Below are 17797 nucleotides of genomic sequence, written 5' to 3' on the forward strand. Positions count from 1 at the left end.
CTCTCTGAATGCACTTAATGATAGGGTCACTGAACTGGTGTGCCTGTGGTTTACTAAAGTTTTCCCAGCTGACTTGGAAGTCTTAACCTGTCTCGCCATATGTTTGGTATCTGACATAAAAGTAGACCTGTGCTGTGCCACTGAACCAGATGAGGTGCAGCTAGATGTGTCGCGTGCTACACGCAAAAGAAAATTTGTGAAGAATGGTGTTCAAGCCCAAGTTCATTCCTACCAAAATGCAACTTGAACATGAGTAAGTGATGCTGAAAACTGTAGTGTACAAACTGAGGCAAAAACAGTGGAAGTGATGAAAATGCCCAGTGGGTGTTGCTCAGTGGGTGTTGCTACACTCAAATAACATATTCTTGATTTATGGATTTAAATAAACGTAAAACTCTTTGGAACACTGCAAAAATCTTATTATGAGTTGTTGGTTTTGGTGTTTGCCTATGGGTTGTATGCCTTATTTATTTCTGTGCCTTTAAGGAGTACTTCCCAAGGAGATGCTTGTGTTAAAAGTGTGGGAGTGATGGGGTTTTGGAGATATAAAAGATCGTTCTGCTGTCTTAATGACTTCCTGGCAGTCTTGATGAAAAGTACTTGTAACTTTTCAAACACAGTAGCTTCAAAGAGGCCTTTGAATCATTCAAGTATCTGAAAAAAGCCTGGTGTGTGTATGGAATCTGATATGACAAGCATTACATCCTACAGGAGAGCTAAGTTTCACGATTTTCTATTGTACAGTTAATACTTTCACTATGATGCATTTACTTTGATGGAAGCAGCGTATCCTGGGACAGATGAAGATGATTTTGCATTTCAAGAGTGGGTTTGATTCCGTACTGCGCTGCTCATGCAGATGCTGCATTACTGCCCCACAGCCTGCCCTAGAGAGAGCATAAACATTCAGCACATTTCAGTTGAAGATGCTGAAGAGTGATATGACTGAAACACATGATGTATGAATATTAGGACAGACAGAAGAACTGTTTTGTGTGTGTGAGCATCTTTACTGTAGTGGTACCTACCATATGTGTTATATCACACTGAACAGGCTGTGTAACAGGGCAGCACCTGGTTTACACTGTACTCTGAATGATAGCTAGTCCATTTTTGCACGAAAGGGAGAGAGGGAGCCCGCTGTCCCACTTCAGGATGAGAGAAACCCTGGAGAAGGAAATGCCCTTCCTGTCTACAGAAGAAACAAATGTGACAAGGCTCCCAAAAGATCTGTTCAATTACTGCAGGTTCTCTGGGAGGTGTCAGCCTGCATAGCATGTTTGGAGGTGCCTTTGACCACCATGGTATTTTCTGAGCACCTCTGTGCTGTGCTCTGGCAATGAGGGACGTGGTCAGTGGGCATGGTGATGATGTGTTGGTGGTTGGATAGGTGATCTTGGTGGACTTTTCCAAGCTTTACAATCCTATGGTAACTAAAACCCTGTCCTGAAGGGAGTGAAATGAAATTTAATCTGGGTGGGGCACACTGGGATTTGGGATGGTCCTTAGTCATGCCACAGTTCAGTCTTAGATGCCAAAGTGGCTTCATCTCTTGGTGAATATGAAACTATAACTAAAATATAACAATGCAGCAGGGTACAAAAGAATTTCTGTGGTAGCAGAGAAGCCTTGTTATATAACAGCGACGAGTGGATTCATAAATGCCTTCCTAAATAAGAAGAATATTTTCTGAGTGACTCAGAGCTTCCGTGGCTCTGAATGCTCACCTTCAGCTGCAAGTTTCTGTTATAAGAGCTATCTTGGGAGATGAAACCAGCCATTATCTTAATTCCTTTAATTGAGAACAAGTAATGTTTGGCTTTTTACTAGGATTTTTACAATATTAGTATTATTTAAAGTACCTAAATGTATTCAGGTTGTAAAGCTTTAACTTTTTTGAATAATTTCTTCTGAGCCTCTTAGAAGGTAAGAAAATAAGAAGGCAATGATGAACATTACACTTAGCTTGGAATAATAGGACTGGAGGTGATGTTTTTCAGCAGATAGCTCAGAAATGAAAATGTGTGAGAAAAAGTGAAATGAAGAGCAACTGAAAAATATGCTTCTTATTTCCTACTCAAACTTTTAAAAATTATCCTTTCCCATTTATTCTCTTTAATCTACAAGAAAAGAAACATTTATTTCAGGATCTGTTGGTTACCATCTTTTGAAATAAGAAAGTATGCCTGCTGTAAGGATGTATAAAACTGGTTAGACTAGTATCAAGAATTTCTAATGGAAATGTTTAGAATCCCTAATTTCCAAGGCCTAATTGGAAACAACTAACAGGATTGCATCAATAAAATTTGCTTGAGGGGAAGCTAAAAGGGATTCATGTAATGAATTAAGTCCTATCTGGAGAAAATTATTTTCACTGTGAAAATTTGAGAAGCTTTGCAGCTGTTGGATTAAAAGAAAAACTACTTAATAATTCTGATTTTTTAAACACATTTTTACACAAAAGATCATGCAGGCTGTTTTATAGCAATTTAGCAGAGGAGCAGGCAAAGCTGTTCTGAAACGCTTAAGTGTGAACAGATTGAGCTTCATTTGTTTGAAAACAACTTTTACCTGACTGAAGTGCTATGCCATTATACCTTTACCAAACACCTTGTAATTCTCACACACTTCTTTTTACGGCTGCTTTTAAAACCATGAGTGTGACAACATGGTGGCTTAGGCCTCAGGTTTGAAAAGCGGCCTATTCTCTTGGGAACCATGCAAATCAAGACTGCCCTCAGCTCAAGTCTTTATCTTGGAAAAGCGCCCTCTGTTAATTGGGTTTGATGCTATTTGCAGCTTGCAATTCTTGATTCTACTGACAAAAGCTAACCTCTTCAATATTTTGACTGCTCTGTGGCTGTACAAAAGATGGCTTTTCAGCAGATATAGGAAAAGCGGCTGGGCAGAATTCTCCCTTTCTACATGCAGTTACACTCAAATATGTGTGTGTTTATGGGCTCTCCATGTCAGGGCGGTGTTTAGTCCACCACTGCTGCTATCACAGGACTTTGTTCAACTGTTCTCACACTGTTAAAACAGCTAGAAAGTAATGAATTTCTGATTTTTCCCTACGATGCTTCTATCCAGATTTGTGTGCGTGAAATGTGAGTAGGTAAAGGTGTAACCAACCATCTTGGTGGCAGCTGAGCAAGTCTCGACGTCTTTACAAAAATGTTGAAATTGGTGAGTGGGCAGCGCTTTGGTGTGCGTGTGTGTGTGAATGTGTATCAGTCAGCAGTATGCAGAGGTCATTCTAAGATGCTGTTCACACTATTAGAGCTAACAGCAGAGAAAGTAGATGATCATCTTAGAAAGAGGAACACAGAGGAAAAAATTAGAACCTTAAAAAAAAAAAAGCATGAAAAATTATTTGTTCATAGAGTACACATCTTTTCCCAAATTTTTCTTTTCATGAAGAAGTTTTCCTTGGTCATGATGAAAAATTAAGCACGTGTGCTGCATTGCAAGCCTTATTTTCTGAGAGACTTGAATAGCTACAGGTTAATTATTTGCATACAGTGGAGTTCTTCAAACTTCTGATTCAATTTTGCCTGTTTCTAGAAGGTGAAGCTCCTGAGAATAGCTGCATTAATTCTTTTAAAGGTCTCATTTTTATTATTGCAGCAAAAGTTTACCAAAAAGTCAGATCAGCAGCCTCTGCTTCCCTATGTAGTCACGGATCTGCAGAATTCAGAGCATGGTTTCTAGAAGCTGCTAATTGCCCGTCAATCATCTGGCACACTAGAAGCTCACACATTTTTGCTATCGACCTAGCAGATTAATAGTATAACCCAAACAAAGGAACAAAGCCTAAACTGTTCAGCTGGGGAGGGTTATGTGTGGTCTTTTCAGGCCAAGATTAACAGAGAAACAGAAAAATAGTGTTCTTTGTAAAACTAAAGCTGCAGTGACCTTAACTCTGGCAAATAGACTGAATGAGTTCAGCACTATTTGCCAGAAAAAACCTGAAACAGCAAGTGCTTTAAAAATAACACAAAAAAAACAAACAAACAAAAAACCCCAAACAAAACCAAAAAAAGCAAACAAACAAACAAGAAAAGTGCACTTATAGTGAAAAATCTTAGCAAGCAAACACTGTGAAATTAAAATTAATTTGTTCTAGCTTTTAGCAGTCGGCAGTATGGCTAACGTGATTCACAGAACACTGTTAGAGATTGCTGACCATTATGCTGCAATCCAGTGCTGAATGTGTTTTTGTATCTGTGTAAAGTCTATTCTCAATACAGCGCTGTTTAAAAAGAGGCGTTTAAATTTTCTTCTTACATCTTTGGGTCTTGTATTCTTGGATTGAGAGCTATCAGAACAAGGATAGGGTAGTTCCTGAAGTCAATACTTCTGTAGTTACTTTTGTGTTCATCGTAGCTGAGAATTCCAATCCAGATTAGGACTCTGGTATGTTAGCACTGAGCCAGAAGCAGAACAGAGCCCCTTGAAATTTCCATTCTCTCTGTAGAATGTAGTTTCCAGTAAAAGCCTCATAATTAATATTGCAGTGAGATATGCTCTCTAAGTAGAGCAGTGTTGGATGAAGAAGAAAGGATGATTTGTGTCTGGATTGATGCTCCAAAGAGTACTTTAGCAACCTGTATAGACACTTAGTTGGTATTAATTAGTTAGAATCCAGAAAATCTGGCTTCTTGTTTCTAGTTACCATAGCCATGTCCACAACTTCATTATTGTAATACAATATTTTGTATCAAGGACTGTGTGATAATTTGAGCCTCTGACATGACCCATGACAAAATATGAGTATGGAGAGTGTTCTTTCTCAAATTAGGTCATTTCAGCAATGAGGCAGCAGGAATAAATGCCAACAAGTAGGCAGAGGAGAACTTGTACCAGCTACGGTGCTGCAGTCGATGTCATCACAACCTGTTTCTGTATTGCAAGCACTTACTGAAAAGAGCACTTTGCTGCTGCTGCCACTCCCGAATATCTGTTCTTAAGGTCAGTCTTGGAAAATGTCAAAAGGCACAAATCAGGGAGCCTGAAGCAAGAATGAGTTATTCTGATATAGTTTGACTTCTTAACAGATCCAATATTGGCTTCCCCAATATTTTCTGCAGCAATTAAATTCTATTTAAGCAGCATCTCTTGTCTCTGCAGGTGCTTCCAGCAGCTTTGGCTCAACCTTTCTTGTTTGTCCTTTTTTTTTTCCAGTACATGATGTCATGATCACCTCAAGTCCTCAATTGCTTCCAAAACATCAATTCCCTTCAAGCAGTGGTTGTATGTTCAGGGGAGGCTTTATTGCTCTCTACAACTACCTGAAAAGAGTTTGTAGTGAGGTGGGTGTGTCCTCCTGTGTAACCAGCAATGGAATGAGAGGTAGTGGACTCATGTTGTGCCAGGGGAGGTTTGGGTTGGGTATTAGGAAACATTTATTCTCAGAAGGAGCAGTGAGGCAGTGGCACAGGCTGCCCAGGGAGGTGGTGGAGTCACCATTCCTGGAGGTGTTGAAGAGCCGTGTGGATGTGGCACTGAGGGACGTGGGCAGTGGGCATGGTGTGATGGGCTGGTGGCTGGACTAGATGATCTTAAAGGTCTTTTCCAATATTTATGATTCTATGGTTCTACAATTTTAGCACCCATACCACTGTAGATTTGAGATGTCACAGCAACTGTAATCTCAGTGAGCACAAAACTCACAGCCATCAGATTTCAGCAGGGTTCCTACTTAAAACACATAAGGGTATCAAGTCAGCATGAAACCAGATCCTCCATGTTGCAAAGATTTGAGCTTAGTCACATTCAAGTGGAAGTGGGGTACAGAGCAGCAGCTGAGTAAGGAGTCTGGTGTTTTGCATGTAGTTCCTTCAAGAGAACTCTCATCACCTCAAGGAAGGGAGAGTGGAGAGTTTGCAAGATGTCTATTAAAAAATTCAGCTTGTGGCAGGAATGGATGTGTGGACCACATGTTTGTTCATAACTGTCTTAACTAATTAGTCTACAGGCTACAGCACACCTTGTGAAAGTTTCAAATGCTTCATATGGAAAACTATAATTTTCTTTACTGATATCCACAGACTGGAGAGAGGATGAATACGTGAGAGCTAGTTTATCTTTCAAAATGAATACTTCTTGTGACTAGATGTTGGTCTGTAAAGTGTCAGATGGATATCCTGAATGTTTACTTTTGAAATTTAAATATAATTTAAACAACTTATTTGGGTCGTGTAGTGCTGACATTTTCATTCTTTGATTGAAACAGCACATAATTCATAAAAAGAGACTTCTGAAATGAACTATGATTGGATTCAACCTATGTTTTCTGTGAATATTATGTAATATTCATTTGAAAATTCCCATTGCTACAGATATTCAATTCAGTAAACTCATTCATTGGCCTATAAACTGCTGATGAGTTTCAAGGCATTCACCTTCGTATGCCCTTTCCCACCCTTCTTTAGTGAAGACTGCAAATAGCACTATTTTATCTTGTAGTCATAAAAGCACAAGGAATTTTCAACCTGGAATCAAAGCCAGGAATGGCAGTCAAAGAAACTTAAGTAAGGGCATGTAGTAAAGACAGGTAGAAGAATATTTCAGACCTTAGAAAATCAATTGAGAAGTAATGAACATTGATGTACATATAAAACTTGCAGAGAGTCTCATTTATTCATTGCAAGCTTCAGTAAAGGGCATCCCATTTGTCTGCTACAGAGCTGTAGCAGGACGGATTACACTACATAGTGAATATTTTCTTTGGTGTCTTATTGATCTGAAGGGGAAATACAGGTTGTACTGTAGAGTATGAACTGGATTGAAAGCCACTGAAGTCAGTGGGAAGATTTCTTTTGACTTCGGGGGTTTCAGAGCAGCTTCCATCTGTGAAGCATAGGTTGCATGATCAATGTAAATTGATTACAATCCTGGGCCAAAGGAAAGAATATTATTTGTCTGCTCCAAATGATCTGTAGCTCCTTGTTAGCATTTTCTTTTGTAAACTTAGTTGCAGGGAAGAAAACTATCTGTAACAAACAATCTGAGATAAGAAGGGCTACATTCTTGCATGCAACCTCCATCCTTGACATCTGCAGGGCAAGCAACCCTCAAGCTACTGTAAGCTAAAATGCTGATCTGAATTGAACCCAATGTATTTTGCTTTGATGTAGCAGTGTTCAGTTGAAACAAACAAACAAACAAAGAAACAAAAACAGCCATCCTCCTCAGGAGACCAAGCACCAGATGCCAGGAAGGAGATATGAAACATCAGAAGGAATATCCTTTGTCCTTACAATGAAGTCAAGTTGAGCATCTCCACCAAATAATATTTTCCTCTTCTCAGTCTTGTGAGGTGTTTGAAGAATATAATTGTAATTCTAAAACTGGAAAAAAAAACGATAAAGAATAGGCACCATCCATTTCAAAGTATACACAATGGCAAATGGATGCTGACAATGAAGATAAGCATTTATAGTATGTGTGCTGTATATCTTTTGGTTCCATTGACAATTTAAAGTAGATTATTATTTTTTTTTTTAGAGAAAATACAATGTAGATAATGCTTGAGTGCTACAAAACTTTCCTTCCAGTGCCTCTGGCACTATCTCAAATCAAAATTGCAAATTCTTCTTTGCAATACATGCACAAGGATCATGAGGCAACTCTTTTCCTCTTTCTCCTTTTTTCTTTTTATTTCAAGATACCATAGATTTGTATGCTAGAGTAGTGGGACTGTATTTGGAGGAATACAAAAAATGGTATTGGAGCTAGGTCCTATATAGTAAAATTTGTTCTGAAATATCAGAAAGATATGATAGATATGTTGAGTGCTAGTGACAAATCTCAAAATACCAATATTTCACAAAGACTTTTTGTTCTCTGATTTTGACAGCTGCAATTTGCCTTTAGTTACTCGTGATGAAGCAGTAGAATATGTTAATTAAAGGTATCTATATGCATACTTTAACAAAAAACTCACCCTTAAACAAGCATTCAAAATAGTTCACTATGCTATTTAGTCTTTGCTGAGAACTGATGAGTCCTGCCGAGCTTTGTTTCAATTTTCATCTGTCTGAAATGGTGCATAATTTGTTTTAAGAAACATGCTTTTCTTGGAGGAAGTGTAATCTAAAAGGTGGTTGATGAATGTGTGGCTACTAGTACTTCTTATCCTGTCTAGCTCAGTAGTAGCCAGAAATGTGCTTCTGAGAAAAGCAGAATTCTTAGTGGGATTGTAATGTTTGCTTAATGTCATGGAGAGACAAAAGGAAGGTTTGGACTACTGTGGAGAAAAGGATGCTTTTGGCAGGTCAAATAATTACATTTCAAGACTAGTTCTGAGAGGGACTGTGGGTGGTTCTGGTAAAGCTTTTCAAAGGACAATATTCTCTATTCCAGTATTGTTACTGTTTCTCTTGACAGGACTTCTAAGAAATTAGAAATGTGATCAGATATATAAAAAGGAGTACATTTTATTAATTTCCTTCTAAACAGAGAAACCCTCTAGCTTTGTTGGCTTGTACCTTTCTTCCAGCACACTGCCATCAGTTGTGCTGATGTAAAGCTGAGCTATTGGTGTATAAAATGCTGGACAGTGCCTTCAGGTTCAAACATAAGTACATACAAACAGTATATAAACAATCACTGTAATTGCCAAGTGCAACAACTACAGTTTGACCCTAAATTTACTTTTTCATTACTGTTCCTCACCAGTGTCGAAGAGTTGAGATCCTTTTACACTAAGGATCAGGAAAGTCATTGTTAAACAGTTTTTGAGCATTTTATCATGTCATAAATCTCATCTTTGCAAGTGTGCCTACTTTTAACATTTCCCAAAAGTACAGCACGCAACAGATTATTGTGTTTCAAATCTTGAAACAAGCCAAATCTTACTTCTGTTTGAGATATAGTTTAAATTCCGGAGTAGAAGTAATCTACTATGGTTTAGCTACTTTCTGGTTATAGATCCAATAGTTACACTCGAGAAGTGGGAAAGATCGTATTTGTACCCAGATATTGTGAGTATCTATTGCAAAATCAAACACCAAGATGATCGCTGGGGTGGCTGCTTGGTCTTTAGAACAAAATCACACTCTCCCCAAAACTTGTGTGGGGAGTTTTTTTGCAATCCATACAATCACATGCTGGAAATGGAATTAAATAGACTGGGTAAAACATTAATTTCCAGGAATTCGCTACTTCACTGCTATCGCAAACCACTGCAAGATCATCAAGTATGACGAAGAATAAGAAAAAAGTTGTCTTCTGCATTTCACATTCAGCAGCAGCACAGTGCATTTATCTACAGTAAATTGCTTGTGCATCTGCTTTCTTCCCAAGGCTTCAATGCATACTAATTATTTTCTCATGTATATTAACTAGGATTTTATAGCTTTTGCTGCTTTGTGCACTGTTTCATATCTTTATCCCATAGCTCTTCTGCTATCTTACTTGCTTAGAGCTGAAAATATTTTTACAGAAGTCTGGAGCAAGTTCCTATTTGTACATGGGCAGAATCTTATATAAGCTTAATGCTGAACAGTACAGAAAACAAAGTCTTTAGACTAGTCTTAAATGTATACCTCTAAGATCATCCAGTACAGCTATGCACCTATCACCAGTATTTCCCACTAAACCATGTCCCTCAGTACATCTAAACATTTCTTGAACACCTCCAGCATCAGTGATTTCACTACATCCCTGGTCAGCCCGTTCCAACATCCCACCACTCTTGGAGAAGTAGTATTTCCTGACATCCAACCTGAATCTTTCCTGGCACAACTTGAGGCCATTTCCTCTAGACTTATTGTTAGTTTACATGGGAGAAGAAGCCAACTCCCACCTCCCTATAACTACCCTTCAGGTAGTTTTAGAGAATGATAAGGGTCACTCCTGAGTATCCTTTTCTCCAGACTAAGCAATCTCAGTGCCCTCAGCCGCTCCCCATAAGATTTGTGCTCCAGACCCCTCACAGCTTCATTGCCCTTTTCTGGACATGCTCCAGGGCCTCAAATTCTTTCTTGTAGTGAGGGGCCCAAGACTGAACACTGTACTCAAGGTGTGGGCTCACTAGGGCTGAGTACAAAGAGATGCTCACTTCCCTGTTCCTTTTGGCAACACTATTTTTGATACAAGCCAGGATGCCATTGGCCTTCGTGGCCACCTGGGCACACTGCTGGCTCGTGTTTAACCAAGCATCAACCAGTGCTCCCGAGCCCACTCCTTCCATACAGTCTTTCACTCCCCATTTCATCACCACCAAAAATATCCTTTTCTATACTACTTCTTGGCCTAAATAAAATGTAATTCAGCATTGATATTAATGCTACATCAGGTCATTACACCTTGCTCTGCTTCAGTAATTCACTCCATGGTCTACAGATTGCCTTTATTAACAGGTCAGCCTGAGAACTAAGCCTGCTGAAGGAGAACTGCAAATAGGATTCTCCATCCCCTCCTGTTCTGACATATTACCTAATTTTCACAAGCCCATAAAACTTCTAGATGAGAAGTACCTACCCATTTAACTTTGCAATACAGTCACGCCTTGCTGATTTAGAGCTTTCTCCCCACACACATATAATTTAAACAGATGCAGTGTTTAATTTATTGTGGGAATCAGAGGGTGGGTGCAACATATTCCAGGTAATGCACTCAAAAAATTTATCATTGCTAGTTAATAGCTGAAAGGTTATTGTATTAAATTTTAAAGAGTATTTTGCATTATCTTGTGCAGTGGAGGTGAGCTAGCCTTATGCATGGTGCTAAATGTTCCTCTGGTTTGGTCCACCTCATCTTTTTGAAAGGTAGAATCAAAAAACACAAGTTTTGTTTTAAAATAGTTACACTCAGTACCTGTCACCTTTGATTGGTTGATTGAATCAACATATGATGTTTAAATTGGGGCTGAACTCTGGAAATTGACTCTATAAAATGTGATAGGCAGAGATTCCGCATTTGCAGTATCATATGGCACTTTGCTTATGCATTACTCTTATTCTCACCCTCCACTGTCTAACACTCTACCACAGGACTTGTTACACACTGTCACCTACAACCATCTGCCACCAAATTACTGCTTCTAGGGTAATTTGAGAGAGTTGTGGTTTTTTCAGAAGTACGTACTAGAATTGCATCCCGGCATCTTTACTTTTGCTTTACCTTTATAAAATTATGTCCACTTCCTAAAGTTCCAAGAAAAAAGGTTCTGGGACTATATGTGGAATTCTCAGGTCTCCTACAATGTTCTTGTGGTATTCTGAGAGCATCTCTAAATCTTTTCATGTTAGAGTCCTTCATTCTTACAATGTTGATAGTCTGGTACCTTCATACTTAATGCAGTGAGGAATTAGTAATGAGAAGGTAAACACCACATAATCAGATACTAAACTGAAGAGGAACTGATGATAATTCCAGTGTAAACTCCTAAGTTTGAAGTTGACAAGACTTTTAGAAATCAGTTCTGTAGATGGTTTAGGTGAAGACACCCAGATACATAGGGAAGTACCTCATTTACCTCCTAACCTGCATGGCTAGAGTCATCATTTGATTTGGAGGGTCCTCTGTACCAACTGGCCTAGTCCTTATTCAAAAACTAGATCAGGCTGCCCAGGGCCTTGCTCAGTTTTTACCAGCTACAAGGTTGGAGCTATTACAGAGTAGAACCATACCTTGCTTCAGCATTATTGATACTTACTCAGCTGGTGTTTTAAAAAAGACTCTGCATGCTATGTTATAGTGGAAGGGATCACATACAAAAGATGCTGTTGAAGGCTTTGCCAACAACACCAGTATAAATAAGTTCAAAATTGTTATTTGCAGGTACTGTCAGTCTATCAACTCATCTAAACTGTTTCCTTAGCTGAGATCTGATACCCAGAGCTCAAATTTTATTATATCCGTGTAGCTATTGAGCCTTTTGAAATGTAGAGGTTGCAAATAATTTCATTTAGAACTTCAACCCATTCTTACTCTTAACTGCTTTCCTAGGATGCTATATTTAAATTCATATTCAGGAACCTCCTGTTCCTTGTATGAATGTTTCTTTTAATTAAATAGGATAAGTGCTTGCTACTGTGAGTGAAATTCTGAACCAAACAGAAATTGGATACTGTTATCTCTATGTGAATGTCTTTTGAGATAATTCCTGTTTGCACTGCCTCATTAAAATTGTCTAGCACATATTTAGTTCTTAAAAAAAAAAAAAAAGAAAAAAAAAAAAAAGAAAGAAAAGAAAAGAAAGAAAAGAAAAAGACCGTATAAGTATTCCACTTGAACCAATTTGCTTGGTAGGATTTGTTCACCTTGCTTATAATTGTCTCTACTTTTAAAATGTCAGTGTTATAAGGTTAACAAGTCCCATTTTCTGCAGCATGTATACTTGAAGGAGTCTGAGCTGAAGGAAAAAAAACACCTTTTTCTTTTAACTTGCTAAGGTGGTACAGACTGCTGTCAGTTTTACCTTATCAAGTTCTAAGAACAGCTTATTAATTCCTTCAGTTTTCACCCTCCAGTTTTACTCCTTCATCACTTATTCTAAGGATTTCACTTGTGCTTAATCTATTTTAAGGCTATTTCACAAGAATTCAGTAGGATTTATTTCTGTTTATATAATTGTTGCCTAGCAAATAGGAGTGAGCAGACTCACTGCTCCTTCATAACAAAAGCTTGTGTAGTTTTTGAGAAATTGTTTCCTTTCATTATTGGAAAGTAACCTTAAAAAAAAAAAAAAAAAAAAAAAAAAAAAAAAAAAAAGCTTTTTTCTTTTTTTCCTAATGTATTTTTACTTTTACTCAGCAACTATCATCCTAAACATATCCAGATAGAAAATCTTTAATCTTCTGTGAAACCACTGTTATCATAAAGAAGTGCTACAGTGAATGCAAATGCTCATAGTAACGAATTCCTCTAAATGAGAGGAAATGCAGGCATATGGTGTCTGTCTTTCAAAGGTTTGTTAATGTAAAGCAGAGCCATTCTATTCTAGGTCACCCATCTATCCCAGAACCTAGTCAGCAATAGTAAAAACAAACCCTTGAAACTCAAATGGCTTCACACTCACCTCAGCAAAATGAATGTGTCCACTGTGTGGTTTCTAGTAAACACAGATCAACATATCAAATAGTTGCTGCGGCCACAAATACTATATCCTTGGGTTTTTCTTCCCTTCTTTAGCTGCACTGTGAGCCCTTTCGGCAAAGATGGCAAGTTGGGAGCGTGAACCACACGTCCTCTTTTTAGTTTCTTTGTCTTTTAGGCTATGTTGCACATGTGATTTTCTTCTCCTATGGGAAAGCTATTTGTGTGAATATGTATGTCTAAGGAACCAACAACAGAGCTAGATTCCCTCACCTAGTACTGGTAATATGGGTAGATCCTTTTTGCAGGTATCCATTCCTGAAAAGTTTGAACAACTTTTTCCCGATAATTCTAGGTATAAAAGGTTAGGGGGCCAACTGAAGAGAACACATTTCTTGGAAAGTGATAGATGGTTTTCTCTGTAATTCTCCAAATAGTCTCAAATTGAATATCAAAAATAGCAAACATATCTCAGGACTAATCTCTGTGAAAACTCTGTCTTCTTGTAAAGTATTTTATAGAAGCAATGATGTATAGAGAAGTTACTTATTGTTGATAGTGATAGGACAAGAGGGAATGGATGGGGGGAGGCATTCCTGGAGGCATTCAAGGCCAGGCTGGATGTGGCTCTGGGCTGCCTGGTCCAGTGGCTGGTGACCCTGCACATAGCAGGGGGATCTAAACTGGATGATCTTTGAGGTCCTTTTCAACCAAGGCCATTCTATGATTCTATGATCTCGAGGGAGGTGGGAGGCAAATGGATGAGGCCAGGCTCTTCTTGATGGTGTGTAGCGATAGCACAAGGAGTTACGGCCTAAAACATAGGAACAGAGGAAGTTCCATAATAACATGCAGAAGAACTTCTTTACAGGAGGGGTGATGGAACCCTGGAACAGGTTGCCCAGGTGATTTGTGGAATCTGTGTGGATGGCTAGCTGTGCAACATGTTGTAGGGTTCCTGTTTCAGCAGAGTTGGACTCAGTGATGACTTGAGGTCTTTTCCAGCCCCTGTGTCTCTGTGATTTCACCATTTTACTTTGCCTGCAGTCACTCATAGTCCCCAAGCGTGTTCCAGCAACTGCCAACTGCAATGAAAGCTGGTAACTGGTGGCTGATTGTATCATCTCCCTCCTTCTGGTTTATGAGTTGTGTCTCTCTGGCACCATGGACCCCTTCTGACAGAGTGGGCTGTGCCTGTGCTCAGAGGCAGTCCTTCTCCTCCAGCAGCCACAGACTGCCACGGCCCTTGCTCAGCTTCAGGCAGCATCCTGGCACAGCTCTGAAATAGACTTGGGCAGGAAAGTTCTGTGCTACAGAACACTATGGCAAGCCTTCTGTATTGTGATGGGGTTGTCCCCTGCCACCGTTCCCATGTGGCATTTACCATGCAGTTCTATTTGGATCATGACAAAAGCTGTAGGGCTGCTTGTTCTCCTGGTACAGCACCCACAGGCAGAGAGCATTGCTCACTGGCCTCTCTCCTGGTATGACAGCACTATCTGCCTACTACTGCTGCTAAGACCTTCCTTTTGTCTTGAAAGGGATTGCCTCTGCCAAATCCATCCCATGCAATTCACATGTTCTTCTTTCTCATGCAATCTCAGAATCATAGAGGCTGAAAGGGACCTCTGGAGATCATTGAGACCAACCCCCTGCTAAAAGCAGTTCCCTACAGGAGGTTGAGAAGGAAAGTGTCCTGGATCACCTCCCAAAAGCTGCTGGCCACACTCTTTTTAATATGCCCCAGGATACCATCGGCTTTCTTGGCTGCAAAGGCACACTGCTGGCTCACGGCCAGCCTGCTGTCCACCGGGACACCCAGGTCCTTCTCTGCAGAGCTCTTCTCCTGCAGGTCAGCCCCTAGCACAAAGATTACACAGCTGTGCTTTCTGTTTTGATATAGGAATTAGAGAATAGCTTTCAAGATTACCAAAAATTCATCAACTTTTTTGTTTCTTTGCTGCTCCATTTTCCATTGATATAAATACATTACTGGCCAGTTTTCAAATGGAACATGTAGACGTACAATCTAAAGTGTGATCTCTTTATTAAACAAGAAAAAATTAAAAATAAATTTTGTTACTTATTATATTACCTGATGCAATTTCTGAGGGCTGCTCTGAAAGTAATGCCCTCCAATGCATGGTGTTGGCCCATGATGTCAGATGTGGATGTTGGTGGTGTGGCAGTAGGAGCTGAACCTTCCCACCAGTATTCCATGGTGTGTTATTGCTGTGTGACAGATGGCAGCAGAGGGGCAGTCTGACACAATGGATCTGATGTGGAAGTGCAGGTGAAGCAGAGGTGTGTCACTGAAATCCTCCACGTGGGAGAAACATCACCCACTGACATTCATCGATGCACACGGAGCATTGAAAAAGACCAAGCAGTGGATGTGAGCACAGTGAGGTGGTGGGCAGTGGCAACAACAGCAGTAGGTCAGCTCCGCTGGTGCAGATGTTACAAGTGCAGCACGGCGTGCAAACTCTTGTTCATTGCTGGTGAAAAGGCATAGCTCATGGTGGTGACAGTTTTGTAGCTGAGAACATGAAGAGGTTTCAAGAGGGATTACAGCTGTACTGTGTGGAACTATATTTTCCAAGTGAGCTGAAGCAAGATTTCTTTCCAAAAGTCTGGCAGCCTGTATCTGGATGTCATAGATGCTGGCATTAAGGAGCTGCATGGCGCTGGGCTGCTGGGAACAACTCTGAGTCTTGCTGCCACTGGGCACATGCACTCACACAAACACGCGTGCACATGTGCATGCGGGCAGACACACACACACACACGATTGCCCTGGTGACAGAAGATACGGAGAAGGCAGCGTTACTAAATGCCTTCCCTGTCTCTGCCTATGCTGTTGGAGGCTGTCCTGAGGAGCCCTGTACCCCTGAGGCCCCAGAGGAAGTCAGGATCAAGGAGGAGTTTGCCTCAGTTGATGAGGACTGAGTTAAGGAGCAATTAAACAATATGGACATTCATAAATCCATAAATCCTGATGGGGTACACCTGTGGGTGCTGAGGGAGATGGAGGAAGTCATTGCTAGGCTGCTCTCCATTGTCTTTGGCAAGCTGTGGGAAATGAGAGAGGGGCCTGAGGACTAGAGGAAGACAAATGTCACTCCAGTCTTCAGAAAGGGCAAGAAAGAGGACCTGGATGACCACAGACTGATCAGCCTCATCTCCATCCCTGGAAAGGTGATGGAAAAACTTATCCTTGGCATTGCGTCTAGGCATATCAAGGATAAGAGGGTCATTAGGGGCAGTCAACATGGCTTCACCAAGAGGAAGTCATGCTTGGCCAACCTGATAGCTTTTTATGAAGATGTAACCAGATGGATAGATGATGGTAAAGCAGTGGATGTGATCTATCTTGATTATAATAGAGCATTTGACACCGTCTCCTACAGCATCCTTGCAGCTAAGCTGAGGAAGCATGGTCAGGACAATTGAGTAGTGAGGTGGACTGTGAACCAGCTGAAGGAAAGAAGCCAGAGATGTGTGGTCAGTGGGACAGAGTGAGTCTAGTTGGAGGCCTGTAGTGCCTCCAACTATTCTAGTGGAATTCCTCAAGGGTTGGTATTGGGACCAGTGCTATTCACTATATTCATCAGTGACTTGGATAAGGGAGTAGAGTGCGCTGCTAGCAAGCTTGCTGATGACACAAAACTGGGAGGAGTGGCTGACACACCAGTAGGCTGTGCTGCCACCCAGCAAGACCTAGACAGGCTGGAGAGTTGCGTGGGGAGAAATGTAATGAAATACCACAAGGGCAAGCACAGAGACTTGTATCTGGGCAAGAACAATGCCAGGTACCAGTATAGGTTGGGGACTGACCTGTTGGAGAGCAATGTAGGGGAAAGGGACCTGGGGGTCCTGCTGGACAGCAGGGTGACCATGAGCCAGTACTGCAAGAAGGCCAATGGCATCCTGGGGCATACTAGAAGGGGCATGTTTAGTAGGTTGAAAGAGGTTCTCCTCTCCCACTCTGCCCTGGTGAGACCGCATCTGGAGTATTGTATCCAGTTCTGGGCCGCTCCGTTCAAGGGCAGGAAACTGCTTGAGAGAATCCAGCGCAGAGCCACAAAGATGATGGACTGGAGCATCTCCCTTACGAGGAAAGGCTGAAGGAGCTGGGTCTCTTTAGCTTGGAGGAGACTGAGAGGTAGCCTCATTAACATTTATAAATATGCAAAGGGTGTGCAACAGGAGGATGGAGCCAGGCTCTTCTCAGTGGCATCCAGTGATAGGACAAGGGGTAATGGGTACAAGCTGGAACACAGGATGTTCCACAAAAATATGAGGAAAAACTTCTTCGTGGTGAGGTAACAGAACACTGGAATGGGCTGCCCAGAGAGGTTGTGGGGTCTTCTTCTCTGGAGACATTCAGAACCTGTTTGGGCGCATTCCTGTGTTACCTAAGCAAGGCGTTCCTGCTAAGGCAGGGGGATTGGACTAGATGATCTTTCAAGGTTCCTCCCAAACCCTGATGTTTGGTGATTCTGTGATTCTGTAACCAGTATGGAGAAGAGACAGCAGCTATTAAAATGAAAAAAAATACTCTTCAATTCTTAGCCAGGATTCTGGCATTTAATTTTTTAAAATAAATAATACATTATTAAGCTCTTCTCTTCTCTCTTCTCTTCTCTTCTCTTCTCTTCTCTTCTCTTCTCTTCTCTTCTCTTCTCTTCTCTTCTCTTCTCTTCTCTTCTCTTCTCTTCTCTTCTCTTCTCTTCTCTTCTCTTCTCTT

This window comes from Phasianus colchicus, chromosome 1 (assembly GCF_987193195.1).
Source record: "Phasianus colchicus chromosome 1, bPhaCol1.hap1.1, whole genome shotgun sequence".
In the NCBI taxonomy this organism is placed as follows: Eukaryota; Metazoa; Chordata; class Aves; order Galliformes; family Phasianidae; genus Phasianus; species Phasianus colchicus.